We start from the raw sequence: 18210 nt of genomic DNA on the forward strand, positions 1-18210 counted from the left end.
TTTCGAGTAAAACACGTTTCCAATCTGTCCCTTTCAGATGAGGTTACTTGTTTCATAGTTTGCCATTGTGCGATTTGAAACTCTTGCTAATCCTTTTAATGAAACCAAATCAACAAACATTGGGATAAATCAGGCACAGCCCTAATTCAGAGTCAGCTGTAAACAAGAACAAAGTTTAAAGGAAACTTACAAACTTTAAATCAAAATGATGATTAAAGGGGGTCAACAAAAAACTCCCCCAGTCCGCGCGGTGCCACCGAGCCGGAAGGCTCGAGGTGCCAGCAGGACACCGGTGCTCTTCTCCAGGACATCGGGCAGCGAACGTAGCCCGCCGGAAGAGGGACAAACAATCGGGGCCGGGACTCCCCGATCGATCGGCCCGCTGCCTTGGCCTGTTAATGGCAACTTCGGCCAGGGCCAGGCGCGGTTCAACGAGGAGTCCTTCTCCTTCCGACCCCTTCGCACGGGTGCCCCTAGTCAGGAGCGTGGGCTGAAGTGCAAACAAAACATCAAAAAAAAGGTTTTTCAAATAACTAAAAAGGGAGTGCAGCCTACAACACCTATGTATACATGGTCCACGGACTCCACAAGACCGCAAAAGGGACGTGTCCTGAGAGTCGCAGAACCACTGCATCCTCTTATTATAAGGGTGCTGCCATGCAACACCCTCCAACCCAGGTCTCCGATAGAAAGGGGGAGGACACCTCCGTAGAGGCCTCCCATGGGGGCCTCCGCCGCCGACGGGCAACAAGGCACGCCAGGCGTGTCGGTCGAGGCAAGGCGAGAAAATGGAAGTGTGCAGCAGCAGTCCGTACAAAAAGCCCTCTTTGCCGTGCCAAAAGCACAGAGGGCATGTCCCCGAGGCGGCTCATATTGCGGGGCACCAGCACCCGAGGGAGGGTTCGGGGCTTGGGGCCAATGTGGAATTCCGTCCGAACAGGGGAACGCTCAGACGGAAGACCACCGCGCACCTGGGCCACCTCAAGACCCAAAATAACGTCGGGTCCGAGCACGACCGTTTCAGGTCTTGGATGGCATCGGCTGCGACCTGGACACTCACAGACGCGCGTCGCGCCAACTCCTGCGGGAGCATCCAGCCCAGTCCTCCGCCACCCAGCACGTCCCGATCCTGGTCACCCCTGCGGCCACAGCCCTCCTCTCCGCCAACCACTGAAAAGGACGGAGGGGCGGATTCCTGAGCAGCGGCTCTCTGACGATAGCCGCTACTCCTGACGGGGGAGAGCTGCGTCGCGAGGCGACCACTTTCCAGACTTTGATCAGGTCCTGGTAAAAGACGGGCAACGCCTGCAAGGAGCCACCGAGGCCCAGCTGTTCTATAAACAGGAGCTGCACGTCATAATTCAGGCCGTGCACCTGACGGAAGAAATACGTCATCAGGGCACACCATCTAGGAGGAGGCTCGACGTAGAGGTATCGCTGCAGGGTCTGAAGGCGGAAAGTCGCCACCTGTGTGCGTAGGCACACTAGCGCCTGACCACCCTCCCTAAGCGGGAGACTCAGAACCTCGGCAGCGACCCAGTGCAATCTTTTGTCCCAGAAGAAGTCGACTAACAATCTCTGGATTCTTGTGACAAAGTCCGGGGGAGGGGTCAAAGTGACCAGCCGATACCACAACATGGCGGCGATCAGCTGGTTTATGACCAGAACTCGACCCCGGTAAGATAGCACTCGGAGCAGTCCTGTCCAGCGCCGCAGGCGAGCGGTGACTTTCGTCTCCAGTTCCTGCCAGTTTGCCGGCCAGGATTCCTCAGGGGCAGAGATGGACCCCAGGTAGAGGAGGCTGGTCCTGCTCCAGGTGAAAGGCCTGAGCTCCTCGGGTAGGGGATCCATCTGCCACTGACCGACCAGGAGTCCAGAACACTTACCCCAGTTGATCCTGGCAGAAGAAGCGGCAGAGTAGACCTCCTGGCACTCGCGCATCCTCCGCAGGTCAGCCGGGTCACTAAACATAAGGAGCACGTCATCGGCGTAAGCCGAAAGGACACCCCGATGCCCGGCCCGCGCAGAACCAATCCCGACAACCTCCTCCGCAAGAGGCGCAGGAAAGGCTCCACGCAAATAGAATACAACTGGCCAGACAGGGGGCAGCCCTGACGTACCCCTCTCCCAAAGCGAAGGGGCGCCGTCAGGGACCCGTTAACCTTCACTAGACACTCCGCGGCAGTGTACAGAAGTCGGATCCGGGCGACAAAATGCGTCCCGAACCCGAAAGCTCGCAGAGTTCCGAGTAAGTATTCGTGATCCACCCTGTCGAACGCCTTCTCCTGATCGAGAGACAGGAAGGCGCTCGACAGACCAGCCCTCTGGGATGGTGGATGATGTCCCGGACCAGATGGATGTTATCATAAATGGTTCGGTCCGGGACGGTGTAGGACTGGTCAGGGTGGATCATGTGGTCCAGCGGTGCCGAGCCGAGAAGACATGGCTCGGGCGAAGATTTTGTAGTCCGTGCTGAGGAGGGAGCCGGGCGCCAGTTTTTAAGAAGGCGGAGATCCCCTTCTTCGGTAGCAGGGCAATCACGGCCCTGCGCCACGAAAGGGGCATCTCCCCGGTAGCAATGCTCTCCCCCAGGACCCCGCGAAGTCGCTCCCCAAGACGTCCCAGAACGCCCTGAAGAACTCCACGGTCAGCCCGTCTAGTCCCGGGGTTTTGCCCCTAGAAAGACCGTCGAGTGCGCCGGTCAGCTCCCCCAGACTTATAGGGGAGTCGAGCTTTCCGGCGCACTCCGGGCCGACCTGCGGCAGGTCCTCCCACAAAACTCTGCAAGCTTCCTCACTGGACGGATCCGGAGAGAAAAGGGCAGTGTAGTAATCTCGGGCAATGGCCCTGATGCCCTCCGGATCCGAGACAAGTGATCCGTCGTCGGCCAGCAGCGTAAAGAGCTGCTTACGGACCCCGTGCCTTTTTTCCAGTGAGTAGAAGAAGGGAGAGCCACGGTCCATCTCCTTAAGGAAACAGATCCGCGACCTCACGAACGCGCCCCGAGACCCGACCAGTTGCAGGTCCCGCAGCGCGCCCTTCTTCTCATCGTACACCGACCGCAGGGCCGGGTCCGCGTCGGGCTGACGGAGACGTGCCTCCAGGTCGAGCACCTCCTTCTCCAACTCCTCGACCCTGGATTTGCGTCTCTTTGTCGACCCCTTCGCGTACTCTTGACAGAAAACTCGGACGTGAGTCTTGCCCACGTCCCACCATAGCCTCAAGGAGGGGAAGCCTCCCCGCTTCCTTCTCCAGCCGGCCCAGAAGCGACGGAACGAGTCCAGGAACCGCTGGTCTTCCAACAACAGGTTATTAAAATGCCAGTACGCGGACCCCGTCCGAGCGCAGAACGAAGTGAGCTCCGCCCACACCAGACGGTGGTCCGTGCACGGAACCTGCTGTATAGAAGCAGCCGGAACGCAGGACACGTACGCCTTCGAAACGTAAAGGCGGTCGAGTCTGGACGCTCCGACTCCAGGTGACACAAAGGTGAACACGCTGGAGTCAGGATGGAGATTTCGCCAGACGTCCACTAAGTCGAAGGACCTGACCAGGTCCCGCAACTTACTCACACCTCGCGTGCAGTGCGGGGTACCGTGACGGTCCCGGACCCCGAGGGTGCAATTGAAATCCCCCCCGAGGACGATGCACTCGCCAGCGTCGATGGAGCCGAGATGAGTGGACACTTCTTCAAAGAAGCTCGCTTGCTGCTGCGTGCCCAGGGGAGCGTACACATTCACAAAGTGAAGCACCGCCCCCCCCAGACGCACAGTCAGGTGCAGCAACCGGCCTGGCACTGGCTCCTTGACCCCCAAGATCTCCGGCTGAAAATGCGGGGCCAACAAGATAGCCACCCCGCCAGAATTGGAGGCTAGGTGACTCATGTAGACCCCCCCTCGCCACTCCAGGAGCCACGTGGCTTCGTCTCCCGGAACGGTATGGGTTTCTTGCAGGAAGCACAACGCATACTTCCCGTCCCTGAGGACCGAGAAGTTCTGGAACCTGCGCTGTGCGGCCCTGCTGCCGCGGATGTTGAGGCTGGCTATAGTCGTCTTCATTGTCAAAGGTACATCAAACCTTCACCTTAAGTCATTAAAAAGAAGAAGAGGACTTTTTAGTCCTTCCTCTCCTTCAGGAGCCCAGCGAGAAACGTTTGGACCCTCCGCCGCGCGTTCCTATCCAACTCAGGAGACTTGAGAGCCTCGCGAGTGGACCAGAACACCAGCGGAAAAGAATGCCACCGGTCCAAGGCCAACTGAACCCTGTCTCGGCGACCGCGATGACTCGCCAAAAAGTCCCGGAGTTCCCTTGGGGGGATGAGGGGGGAGTCAGTGGAGGGCACCAGGGGATCCACCGCCTCGCTTGAGAGCGACTCAGCGTAATCTCCAGCGCTCACCACGGACACCCCGTCCTCCTCCAGGTCGTCGCCTCCAGCTTCCGACCCCTCCCCCGCATTGAGTACGGGGGCTGATTCGGAGCTGCCAGCTGGCCCCACCTGTACCTCGATCCCACCCCCAGGATCAAGGCCAGAGGGGTCCTCTCTGGTCTCCTCTAAAACGTTTTGGGTCAGAGGGCAGCGGCAGTTCTGATGCCCGCTCTCCTCCCGGCACCGGGTCGTCCGGGGAGCTCAGGACAAGCTCCTGACCTAAAACTAGGACGCCCGGTGCGAAGGTTTGGGAGGGAGCGGGAAGGCCTTCCTTTTCGCCGCCACCCAATGACCCGTTAACATTTTTTAAATTTTGAGAGTTACAGTCCCCCGATGAGCCAGAAGGTACCTCGGGGGTATCGAGGGTCTCTGAGTCGGGCACCACCTCAAGGGAGGTGCCTTCAGTGACCCCCGAGGGGCCCTGTTCAGGGGACTGCAGCAGGTTGACAGGGGTAATAGTGGTGGGAGTCGGTGCAGGGGTTTTGAGTTCCCCCAGAGGACAGGGCGAGATTTTACTTGGTGGAGACGCCACCACCTCTTCATCGGGGAAGGGACACACCCAACTTCTTCAGTTTGGGCATCACCCACCTCCTCCTCCGAAGCGTGACGTCTCTTCCGGGTCAGGCTGGGGGCTAGGGAGACCTCCATTTCCGAGGCCCCCTCCTCCTTGTCCAGCCCTCCCGGACACTCCACCCTCTGGGTTTTGGGTGTTAGATACCCCGGCTCGGGGTCCGCGTCCCTTCCCCGCCGGCCCCGGGAGCACGCGCAGGGACGACGCCGGGCCCAGCACTCGGCGCCTTAGCACCCACGGGCCCGGGAGCACACGCGGACACGACGCCGGGGCCGGATGTTGTCTTTTCCCCCGAGCCGGTGCTTGCAGGTGTTTGGGGGTTTTGGGGCGTTTCAGGGGCCGCCTCCAAATTTCGGGTCTTCCTCCGCGCCTTCTTACGGCGGGGGGCTCTCCCCCCGCCTCACCGGCAGCCGAGATGGCAGCTGCTGCCGGGGGTCGCTTCCCCTTGCGGGGAGGGAGATGGAGTGGTGGCGGGGGGAGGAGGGGCGGTGCCAGCCGCGGCCGCTTGGGTGGGGCTCGTGGCCTTGGAGGCGGGGCAGTTCTTTCTTACGTGCCCCACCTCCTTACAGGCATGGCACCGCACCCCTCCACGGTCCAGAAGACCCGATAGGCGGTCCCCTCAAAATTAACTGAGAAGGCCCCCTCCAGGCACTCCTCCTGGCCAAGCGGACGAAAACTTGGCGCCGGAAGGAGTACACGTGGCGGAGGGCCGAGTCTTTGAGGCCGAGCGGGACTGGTGCAACCCCCGACCTGACCTCCCCAGCTTATTAAGGTGGGGGAGGAGGAGCCCACATGGTATAAAGGGCGGGACATTTGAAATAACAATCTTCTGGGCGGTGGCCTCAAGGGGATCCACCGCCAGAAAAGTCCCGCCCACAGTGAGCCCCTTCTGCAGGGCGAGTCGCACCGCCCGCTCGGACCTCAAGAAAAAGATGGCCCTCCCATACATCTTTGAGGCCGCGACAATGGCTGAGGGGCCGACAACCCCAGCCATAGCCTTAACGCAGGCCTCAATAGTCATCTCAGGGTGAGCGTAGGCATTTTACCCCGAGGGCCCTGGTGAGGAGACGGAATGGCGGACCAGCGGCAGCGGGAGCAGCAGGAGATGCAGAAGCAACCACCCGCATAAGTCTTTTTTGTAGGCCCTGCCACGGTGACAAAGCCGCCTCCCCATTAGCCCTCGAGGGCCCGGCCACAGGAGATGTTGAACTGGCTTTAAGGCCCAGAGCACGCCCACCCTGGGAAGGATTGGCCCTTTTTTTTTTTTTAAATTATATATTATTTTTTAATATATATTTTTTTTTTTATTAAATATTACACTGATCCTCCCTAGGGAGGGAGGTAGTAATAACCTCCCCTTTTGTACAGGAGAGGAGAGGAGGGAGAGGAGTGAAGGACAGGGAGGCACAGGAGGGAAAAGGGAAGAGTCCCGGTGGGTGTCTCCAGTGAAAGGTGGATGTTGGGTGGGTGTGATGATCTTCCTGCAGGGGGAGGCGATGTCTTCACAGCCACGCTGGCCTTACTGGGAAAGGGCTGGGTGGGGCGGGGGGGGTAGCAGAATGGTGGTTTTAACCACACACCCCCTCTCTTCCTTCCCCAAACCTTCCTGCAGTCTTCTTTCCTCCCCCTACAAAAACACAGTCCTTTATTGCCCCCACCTTAACACAAACAATAATGTTGGACACCCACCTAGGATGTTGTTTTCAGACACAGTCCTGGCCTCCTGGCCTCCTCTCTCTCCTTTTGCTCCACACGGCAGGTCCAGCAGCAGCAGCAAACACCTTCAAGTGCAGGTCCAGCAGCAGCAGCAAACACCCTCAAGTGCAGGGCAGCAGCAGCAGCAAACACCCTCAAGTGCAGGAGCAGCAGCAGCACACAGCAGAAGCAACAACCCCAAAGGCAGCAGCAGAAACAGTTGAAACACTGAGGAGCAGCAACACCAACCACACACCTTCTCTCCTCAGTACAGGAAACCAACTGAATCCACAATACCTCCACGAGATCGTTAGGAAATGAACTCTTGAGTTACAACTCATACCACTTGAATTTAGGCCAACAATGTAACTCTTTCAGTACAAACCACTTGATTTGAAGTTACATTGTTTCATAGTTTGCATGTGAGATTTGAACTCTTGATAATCTTTTAAATTTAAATGAAAACCAAATCAACAAAATTGGGATAAATCAGGCACAGCCCCTAATTCAGGTCAGCTGTAAACCAAGAACAAAGTTTAAAGGAAACTTACAAACTTTAAATCAAAATGTGATTAAAGGGGTCAACAAAACACCCCAGTCCCCGCGGTGCCCACCGAGCACGGAAGGCCTCGAGAGTGCCAGCAGACACCGCGTGCTCCTTCTCCAGGGACATCCGGCAGCGAACGTAGCGCGGAAGAGGGACAAACAATCGGGCGGGACTCCCCCGTCGATCGCCCGCTGCCTGGACCTGTTAATGGCCAACTTGGCCAGGCCCAGGAGCAGGTTCACGAGGAGGTCCTCCTCCTTCCCGACCCCCTTCCGCACCGGGTGCCCATAGATCAGGAGCGTGGGGCTGAAGTGCAAACAAAACATCATAAAAAGGTTTTCAAATAACTAAAAAGGGAGTGCAGCCTACAACACCCTATGTATACATGGTCCACGGACTCCACAAGACCGCAAAAAGGGCATGTGTCCTGAGAGTCCGTGAACCTATGCATCCTCTTATTATAAGGGACTGCTGCATGCAACACCCTCCAACCCAGGTCCCGATAGAAAGGGGGAGGACACCTCCGTAGAGGGCCTCCCATCGGGGGCTTCCGCCGCCGGACGGCAACAAGGCACGCCAGGGCGTGTCCGGTCGACGGACAAGGGCGAGAAAATGGAAGGTGTGCAGCAGCAGTCCGTACAAAAAGCCCCTCTTTGCCGTGCCAAAAGGCACAGAGGGCATGTCCCCGAGGCGGCTCATATTGCGGGCACCAGCACCCGAGGGAGGGTTCGGGGCTTGGGGCCAATGTGGAATTCCGTCCGAACAGGGGAACGCTCAGACGGAAGACCACCGCGCACCTGGGCCACCTCAAGACCCAAAATAACGTCGGGTCCGAGCACGACCGTTCTCAGGTCTTGGATGGCATCGGCTGCGACCTGGACACTCACAGACGCGCGTCGCGCCAACTCCTGCGGGAGCATCCAGCCCAGTCCTCCGCCACCCAGCACGTCCCCGATCCTGGTCACCCCTGCGGCCACAGCCCTCCTCTCCGCCAACCACTGAAAAGGACGGAGGGGCGGATTCCTGAGCAGCGGCTCTCTGACGATAGCCGCTACTCCTGACGGGGGAGAGCTGCGTCGCGAGGCGACCACTTTCCAGACTTTGATCAGGTCCTGGTAAAAGACGGGCAACGCCTGCAAGGAGCCACCGAGGCCCAGCTGTTCTATAAACAGGAGCTGCACGTCATAATTCAGGCCGTGCACCTGACGGAAGAAATACGTCATCAGGGCACACCATCTAGGAGGAGGCTCAACGTAGAGGTATCGCTGCAGGGTCTGAAGGCGGAAAGTCGCCACCTGTGTGCGTAGGCACACTAGCGCCTGACCACCCTCCCTAAGCGGGAGACTCAGAACCTCGGCAGCGACCCAGTGCAATCTTTTGTCCCAGAAGAAGTCGACTAACAATCTCTGGATTCTTGTGACAAAGTCCGGGGGAGGGGTCAAAGTGACCAGCCGATACCACAACATGGCGGCGATCAGCTGGTTTATGACCAGAACTCGACCCGGTAAGATAGCACTCGGAGCAGTCCTGTCCAGCGCCGCAGGCGAGCGGTGACTTTCGTCTCCAGTTCCTGCCAGTTTGCCGGCCAGGATTCCTCAGCGGGGCAGAGATGGACCCCCAGGTAGAGGAGGCTGGTCCTGCTCCAGGTGAAAGGCCTGAGCTCCTCGGGTAGGGGATCCATCTGCCACTGACCGACCAGGAGTCCAGAACACTTACCCCAGTTGATCCTGGCAGAAGAAGCGGCAGAGTAGACCTCCTGGCACTCGCGCATCCTCCGCAGGTCAGCCGGGTCACTAAACATAAGGAGCACGTCATCGGCGTAAGCCGAAGGACCACCCCGATGCCCGGCCCGCGCAGAACCAATCCCGACAACCTCCTCCGCAAGAGGCGCAGGAAAGGCTCCACGCAAATAGAATACAACTGGCCAGACAGGGGGCAGCCCTGACGTACCCCTCTCCCAAAGCGAAGGGGCGCCGTCAGGGACCCGTTAACCTTCACTAGACACTCCGCGGCAGTGTACAGAAGTCGGATCCGGGCGACAAAATGCGTCCCGAACCCGAAAGCTCGCAGAGTTCCGAGTAAGTATTCGTGATCCACCCTGTCGAACGCCTTCTCCTGATCGAGAGACAGGAAGGCGCTCGACAGACCAGCCCTCTGGGAATGGTGGATGATGTCCCGGACCAGATGGATGTTATCATAAATGGTTCGGTCCGGGACGGTGTAGGACTGGTCAGGGTGGATCATGTGGTCCAGCACGGTGCCGAGCCGAGAAGACATGGCTCGGGCGAAGATTTTGTAGTCCGTGCTGAGGAGGGAGACCGGGCGCCAGTTTTTAAGAAGGCGGAGATCCCCCTTCTTCGGCAGCAGGGCAATCACGGCCCTGCGCCACGAAAGGGGCATCTCCCCGGTAGCAATGCTCTCCCCCAGGACCCCCGCGAAGTCGCTCCCCAAGACGTCCCAGAACGCCCTGAAGAACTCCACGGTCAGCCCGTCTAGTCCCGGGTTTTGCCCCTAGAAAGACCGTCGAGTGCGCCGGTCAGCTCCCCCAGACTTATAGGGGAGTCGAGCTTTCCGGCGCACTCCGGGCCGACCTGCGGCAGGTCCTCCCACAAAACTCTGCAAGCTTCCTCACTGGACGGATCCGGAGAGAAAAGGGCAGTGTAGTAATCTCGGGCAATGGCCCTGATGCCCTCCGGATCCGAGACAAGGGATCCGTCGTCGGCCAGCAGCGTAAAGAGCTGCTTACGGACCCCGTGCCTTTTTTCCAGTGAGTAGAAGAAGGGAGAGCCACGGTCCATCTCCTTAAGGAAACAGATCCGCGACCTCACGAACGCGCCCCGAGACCCGACCAGTTGCAGGTCCCGCAGCGCGCCCTTCTTCTCATCGTACACCGACCGCAGGGCCGGGTCCGCGTCGGGCTGACGGAGACGTGCCTCCAGGTCGAGCACCTCCTTCTCCAACTCCTCGACCCTGGATTTGCGTCTCTTTGTCGACCCCTTCGCGTACTCTTGACAGAAAACTCGGACGTGAGTCTTGCCCACGTCCCACCATAGCCTCAAGGAGGGGAAGCCTCCCCGCTTCCTTCTCCAGCCGGCCCAGAAGCGACGGAACGAGTCCAGGAACCGCTGGTCTTCCAACAACAGGTTATTAAAATGCCAGTACGCGGACCCCGTCCGAGCGCAGAACGAAGTGAGCTCGCCCACACCAGACGGTGGTCCGTGCACGGAACCTGCTGTATAGAAGCAGCCGGAACGCAGGACACGTACGCCTTCGAAACGTAAAGGCGGTCGAGTCTGGACGCTCCGACTCCAGGTGACACAAAGGTGAACACGCTGGAGTCAGGATGGAGATTTCGCCAGACGTCCACTAAGTCGAAGGACCTGACCAGGTCCGCAACTTACTCACACCTCGCGTGCAGTGCGGGGTACCGTGACGGTCCCGGACCCCGAGGGTGCAATTGAAATCCCCCCCGAGGACGATGCACTCGCCAGCGTCGATGGAGCCGAGATGAGTGGGACACTTCTTCAAAGAAGCTCGCTTGCTGCTGCGTGCCCAGGGGAGCGTACACATTCACAAAGTGAAGCACCGCCCCCCCCAGACGCACAGTCAGGTGCAGCAACCGGCCTGGCACTGGCTCTTGACCCCAAGATCTCCGGCTGAAAATGCGCGGGCCAACAAGATAGCCACCCCGCAGAATTGGAGGCTAGGTGACTCATGTAGACAAAGACTTATTTCTTCTTGTAACTCTTTCGAGTACAAACACGTTTATCTGTCCCATTCAGATGAGGTTACATTGTTTCATAGTTTGCCATTGTGAGATTTGAACTCTTGATCTTGGGGTTACAAACCAGTACCATACCACTTGGCTATTTAGGCAAGCATTAAGATGTAACTCTTTTGAGTACAAACCCATTTCCATCTGTTTCAGATGAAGTTACATTGTTTCATAGTTTGCCATTGTGAGATTTGAACTCTTGATCTTGGGGTTACAAGCCCAGTACCATAACCACTTGGCTATTTAGGCCAAGCAAGTATTTGTAACTCTTTCAAGTACAAACCCTTCCATCTGTTTCAGATGAAGTTACATTGTTTCATAGTTTGCATTGTGAGATTTGAACTCTTGATCTTGGGGTTACAAGCCCAGTACCATAACACTTGGCTATTTAGGCCAAGCAAGTATTTGTAACTCTTTCAAGTACAAACCCATTTCCATCTGTTTCAGATGAAGTTTCATTTTTTCATAGTTTGCATTGTGAGATTTGAACTCTTGATACTCTTTTTTTTGGAGTAAACCTGGTTTCCATCTGTTTCAGATGAAGTTACATTGTTTCATGTTTGCCATTGTGAGATTTGAACTCTTGATCTTGGGGTTACAAACCAGTACCATAACCACTTGCCATTTAGGCCTTTTTAACTCTTTGAGTACAAACATGTTTCCATCTGTCATTCAGATGAAGTTACATTGTTTCCCATGTGAGATTTGAAACTCTTGATCTTGGGTTATAAAACCAGTACCATAACCACTTGGTACTTAGGCCAAGCCATAAATTACTTACACCTTGATCAGGAATTGAACCAGGGCAGCAGCTGTGAAAGCGCTGATTCTTGACCATAGACCATTAAGGAAGCTGCTTTTTTAAATGGCTTATGACATTATGACTCCACAGGAGATGAGGAGTGCTTTTGTAACTCTTTCGAGTACAACCTGTTTCCATCTGTTTCAGATGAAGTTATATTATTTCATAGTTTGCTATTGTGAGATTTGAAACTCTTGATCTTGGGTTTACAAACCCAGTACCATAACCACTTGGCTTTAGGCCAAGCCTATATGGAACGCTTCCGAATTTGCGTGTCCTTGCGCAGGGGCCATGCTAATCTTCTCTGTATCGTTTCCAATTTTAAAATATACGTGCTGCCGAAGCGACCACAAGAAAGGTAACTCTTTCGAGTATCAACCCATTTCCATCTGTTTCAGATGAGTTACATTGTTTCATAGTTTGCATTGTGAGATTGAACTCTTGATACTCTTTTTGAGTCAAACCTGTTCCATCTGTTTCAGATGAAGTTACATTGTTTCATAGTTTGCCATTGTGAGATTTGAACTCTTGATCTTGGGGTTACAACCCAGTACCATAACCACTTGGCCATTTAGGCCAAAAAACATGTCTTTTGAGTACAACCTGTTGCCATCTGTTCAGATGAAGTTACATTGTTTATAGTTTGCATGGTGAGATTTGAACTCTTGATACTCTTACGAGTCAACCTGTTTCATTGTTTCAGATGAAGTTACATGTTTCACAGTTTGCCATTGTGAAATTTGACTCTTGATTTGGGGTTACAAGCCGTACCATAACCACTTGGCTATTTTAGGGCAAGCTTTGATAGATGGTGATGAACCTGGAATCACTGCATTAATCAGATCACCTGCTATTTGCTGTGAATGTAGGCAGTGAGCAGGAGGAGGGGAGATGTCCTGGAATCAGCAATGATTCTCCAGCACCATCCGTGGTTCAGCACCTAGCTCTATTTCTGTGGGGATTGCGCAGGACAGAGACAGAGGAACAACCACCCACTCACACAGAGTTAAAAATAAACAGTAAAAAAAATGCTTAAACTTTCCCCTTCAGTGAATCCAGTTAACATTTTGTGCATTTTTCACATCATTAACCAGGACATAGATAGAGAAATCTGTTTAGACATTACCAATACTATGAGGCTAGCTTTCTTCTAGCTATAATATAAGCGCAGCGGACCATTTACAATGACCTCAGCTCGAGGGAGTCAGCCTCAACTGCAAAAAGCTTTTCTTAGGCTCTTTTGGCTTGAATGTATTTTTCTAGTGCAATGGAGGGGCCAGCAGCACTTCCTACTTTGAGTCCTCAGGACTCTCAGCATGTAAAAAGTTTTCTAGGCTGGCTTAAGTGGTAGGGTTTGAATTTTCCAGTCAGTTGACAGTTCAGTTGCCCTTGCAGAAGCGCTCGATCCTAGTTTTAACTCCTTCGTCATCAAGGTTGAGGTCAGAGTTGACAGGAAAAGGGTGACCAGTGCAAACATGATGGGTGAATGGCCTCCTGCTGTAACAATTCTGTGATTCTGTGACATTGTAAGCACAGTACGCATGCGCATAGGTTTACCTTTTATGTCAGGTGCTGTGAAGCAATAAGATCTCCATTTTCCACAATGATGACGGCCAGCAGCAACAATAACAATGGAAGATGAGGAGGAGGGATGCTGGATGACCAAAGGTGCATACAGATTGTCCTGTATCAGCTCTTGCTTCTCGGTTGGACAAGATGAGGATCCCTTTATGAAACAAGCCTTGGTCCCTCTAGCCCTGTGCCGTGTGTTTTGCACTTGTGCATCATCCAACTCTTCTGGACCTGTACAGTGCCTGTGGTACACCAACCGTGCCACTGTATGCGGGTGGTGGAGGCAGTGAATGTTGAAGGTGATAGATTGGTGTCAGTCAAGCAGGCTGCATTGTCCTGGACTGTACTGAGCTTCTTGAGCATTTTTGGAGTTGCACTCTTAGTCAAGCGGAGATTATTCCCATCCATCTCCTGACTTGTACCTTGAAGATAGTAGACAGGCTTTGGGGAGTCAGGAGGTGAGTTATCACATAGAATTCCCAAGCTTCTGGATATCATTGAATATCAAGGTTAGTTCTCTGTTGCTGGAGATGTTCATTTCTGGCACTTTTGTGCTGCTATTATGACTTGCCAATTTCAGCCCAAACTGAATGTCATCAGGTCTTGCTCCATATGGACATAGTGCTTCAGTATCTGAGGAGTCACAAATGGTGCTGAACATTGTGCAATCATCAGCGAAACATCCCCATTCTGACCTTATGATGGAGGGGAGGTCATTGATGAAGCTGCTGAAAGTGGCTGGGCCTAGGACACATACCTGAGGAACTCCTGCAGTGATGTCCAGGGACTGAGATGATGATCTTTCAACCAACCACAGCCATCTTCCTTTGTGCTATGTATGACTCAACCATTAGAGAGTTTTCCCCTGATTCCCCTTGATTTCAGTTTTGCTTTGGGCTCCTTGATGCCACCACGCTGTCAACTGCTGTCTTGAAGCAAGGGCAGACACACTCTCACCTTTGCACTTGAATTCAGATCTTTTCTCCAAGTTTGGGACCAAGACTATGATGAGGTCAGGAGCTAAGTGGCCCTTATGGTTCCCAAATTGAGCCATCAGTTAGCAGGCTATTGCTGTGTAGGTGCTGTTGATAGCACTATTGACGAGACCTTCCTTACTTTATTGTGATGTTTGAGGGGACTAGACTAATAGGGCAGTAATTGACCGGATGGGATTTGTTCTACCTTTTGTGGACAGGACATTTTTTAGGTAGATGCCAGTGGTAGAGCTGTGTTGGAACAGATGGCTAGGGGCCCAAGCCATTTCTTGATATCATGTGGAGTGGATCGAATTGGTTGACGACTGGTAACTGTATCTGTGGACTGCAGAAAGAGGCCGAGATGAAATCATCTAATTGGGCATGTGAGCTGAAAGATATTGCCGCGTCTCACTGCTGTGCTATGATTCCACATCATTGAGGGTGGGATATGTGTGGACCTCCTTCGTGGTTAGTTGTTTAATTGTCAATCATGTTCATGACTTGAATGTGGTATGACTGCAATGCTCTGACCTGATCTGTTGGTGGTAGGGTTGTTTTGTTCTGTCAATAGCATACTACTTCCACCGTTCAGCATGTTAGCCCTGTGTTCTAGTTCACCAGGTTGATTCCTCATTTTTAGGTATGATGTTTGCTGCACCTTGCATGCTCTCCAGCACTCCTCTTTCAAGAAGTATTGACCCTCTAGCTAAATGGTATTGGATGGTGATGGTTATGCTGAGCTATGAGGTTACAGTTAGTGATTGAATACAATTTGCTGCTGCTGAAGAAGCACAGCTCCTCATGGATGTCCAATTATGAGCTGTTATATCTGTTCTGAATCTATCTCATTAAGTATAATGGTAGTGCCACACGATTTGATGGATAGTATTTTGTTTTATTCTTTCATGGGATGTAGCAGGCCAGCATTTTGTTGCCATCTCTAATTGCCTGAGAAGTTGGTGGTGGGCTGCCTTCTTGAACTAGTGCAGTCCAACAGTTCTTTTACAACTGAATGTCTTGCTAGGCCATTTAAGAGTCATCACATTGTTGTGGATCTGGAGTCACACATATGCTTGACAGATAAGGATTTCCATCGATTAGTGGACCCGATCAATTTTTATGACAATCCATAAAAGCTATCACAGTACTAGCTCTCATTTCGATTTATTAATTAATTGCATTTAAATTCTGTCACCGGCCATGGAAAGATTGAACACATAACCCCAGAGCATTAGCCTGGGCCTCTGGGATTATGAGTCAGTGACAATACCACACATGCCACCATCTCCCCATCCTCATGGTAAAGTAGGGATTTCATCTCCACAAGGACTGTCCAGTAGAACTTCAAATGCTGAAATGGACAGAATGCATCTGTGACAGGGAGATTAGAGGAGGGCGAGGTCACGTACATTTTTCCCTCTTGTTGGTTCCCGCACCACCTGGCACAGGCCCACTCTGGCAGAATGTCCTTCAGAACTCAGCCAACCAATGATGCTATGAACCACTCTTGATTACGGGCATTGAAGTCCCTCACTAAAAGTACATTCTGTGCCTATGCTACACCGAATTTTTCTCCAAAGTGGTGTTCAACATGGAGAAGCACTAATTCGTCAGCTGAGGGAAGGAGTAGGTGGTAGTCAGTACAAGATTTCCTTGCCATGTTCCACTGATGCCATGAGACTTCATGGGCGCTTGGAGTCAATGTAGAGAATTTCCAGGGCAACTCTCCCAATTTCTATATCACTGTGCTGACCACCATAGGTGGATCTGTCTTCTTGGTGGGACTGGGCACACCAAGGATGGGCATGGTGTTCTGGGACATGGCTGCAGCTTATGGTTTGGTGAATAGGACTATGTCAGGCTGTTGCTTGCTTGGTCTGTGGGAAAGCTCCTCAAATTTTGCACAAAGCCCCAGATGTTCATAAGGAGGAATAGGGTAAACTATAGGCCCTGGAAGCTAAGTATTTTAACTGATGCTCAGAGACAGGGGCAGTCCTGTTAGATGGAAGATGGATCAGGGAAGACTGGAGGAAGATGGGGGAAGAGTGAGGAATACTGGGGGAAGAATTTACTAACACTTCAAATGGAGATAGAATACTGCCACACAAGCTACAGAGATCAACACACACTGAGCCACCTGTCTGTTTGTCTTCTAGGATCAGTAAAGCACTCTTACATGTCAGGTTGTATGCTTTCCCTGTCTATTTAGTTTATGCATCATATCTAAACTGTTGCTTCTTATTGAACTTAATAAATTATCTTAAAATCCTTCTGAATCTTCAGCCACCAATTTAGGCTATAACTCCTGAACCTTAAAATATACAACACTCTGAGAGAAATAAACTTGCAGGTCTATGAATCAGAGCATAGAATGGGACTGACTGGATTGCTGTACAGAGAGCTGGCATGGACTTAATGAGCTGAATGACTTCCTTCTGTGCCATAATTAAGATATGACTTTATGAAGCTCTCAAGGGCAATTATGGAAGTGCGTTAAATTCTGGCCTGGCAATCAACATTCACATGTGAATGAATAAAAAGATCCTCTCCCTCTTGCTGTCATTTCATGGGCCCTGTAATGAATTGTTTTCTCAGTGTTCACAGTCACGAAAAAGCATTGCCAGATGTGATGTTGTTCTTGTAAACTGTAATTAGAGTAAAGGGCATAGCAATTACCTGACAGCAACTCCAAGCAAGGATATAATGCCAATTGCTGCGGGGATTTCATCTTTGAACCATGAGGAATCCAGATGTGTTTTCTTTTTGTAATGCTTTTATTTGCAGCCCCATGGTAGCAGAAACTTGCTTCAACAGATTCTTGGGAAAATTCAGCCAAAACATACGGCAGGAAGAGATCAAATTATCTTTCTAAAATAACCATTTTACCTCCACGTGACTTTTCATTATTATCCTGAGGCAAAATTAAACCATTGTTTTCCAGTTAAATTTGCAAGTTTTCTTTATTCGTTCATGGGATGTGGGTGTCACTGGCTAGGCCAGCATGTATTGTCCATCCGTAAATTGCTCATGAAAGGTGGTGGTGAGTGTCTTCTTGAAATGCTGCCTTCTTAAACTGCTGCTGCCACTTGGTGTAGGTACACCCTCAATGCTGTTAGGGAGGGAGTTCCAGGATTTTGACCCTGTGACAGTGAAGCAACGGCGATATATTTCCAAGTCGGATGGTGAGTGGCTTGGATGGGAACTTCCAGGTGGTGGTGTGCCTATTTGTCTGCTGCCTTTGTCCTTTTAGATAGTAATGTTTGGGGTTTGCAAGATGCTGTCTAAGGAACCTTGGTGAGTTCTGGAATAAATCATGTAGATGGTATACACTGTGCATCGGTGATGGTGGGAGTGAACGTTTGTGGATGGGATGCAATCAAGCAGGCTGCTTTGTCCAGGATGGTGTCAGCTTTTGAGTGTTGTTGGAAGCTGCACTCATCCAGGCAAGTGTAGAATATTTCATCACACTCCTGACTTGTGCCTTGTAGATGGTGGACAGACTTTGGGAGACAGAAGGTGAGTTACTTGCCAGAGGATTCCTAGCCTCTGACCTGCTCTTGAACCCACAGTATTTATATGGCTATGTCCATTCAGCTTCTGGGTCAATGGTAATTCCCTTGAGACTGATAGTGGGGAATTCAACGATGGTAATACCATTGAATGTCAAGGGGCAGGTTAAATTCTGTCCTTTTGGAGATGGTCATTGCCTGGCATTTGTGTGGCATGAATGTTACTTGCAATTTGTCAGCCTAAGCCTGGATATTGCCCCAGGTCTTTGCTGCATTTGGACATGGATTGTTTGACGATGGCATGTCCAAAAGGTGCTGAACATTGTGCAATCATCG

General features: G+C 52.6%; 1 non-coding gene across 1 annotated transcript; it reads right to left on the bottom strand.

The window, feature by feature from the left end:
• Positions 1-12061: 12061 nt before the first annotated feature.
• On the bottom strand, positions 12062-12167 carry LOC121283689. Its single transcript, XR_005944336.1, has one exon. It is a non-coding gene; the product is annotated as a U6 spliceosomal RNA (small nuclear RNA).
• Between the last annotated feature and the right edge of the window lie 6043 nt (positions 12168-18210).

Source organism: Carcharodon carcharias, chromosome 10 (assembly GCF_017639515.1).
Source record: "Carcharodon carcharias isolate sCarCar2 chromosome 10, sCarCar2.pri, whole genome shotgun sequence".
Lineage (NCBI taxonomy): Eukaryota > Metazoa > Chordata > Chondrichthyes > Lamniformes > Lamnidae > Carcharodon > Carcharodon carcharias.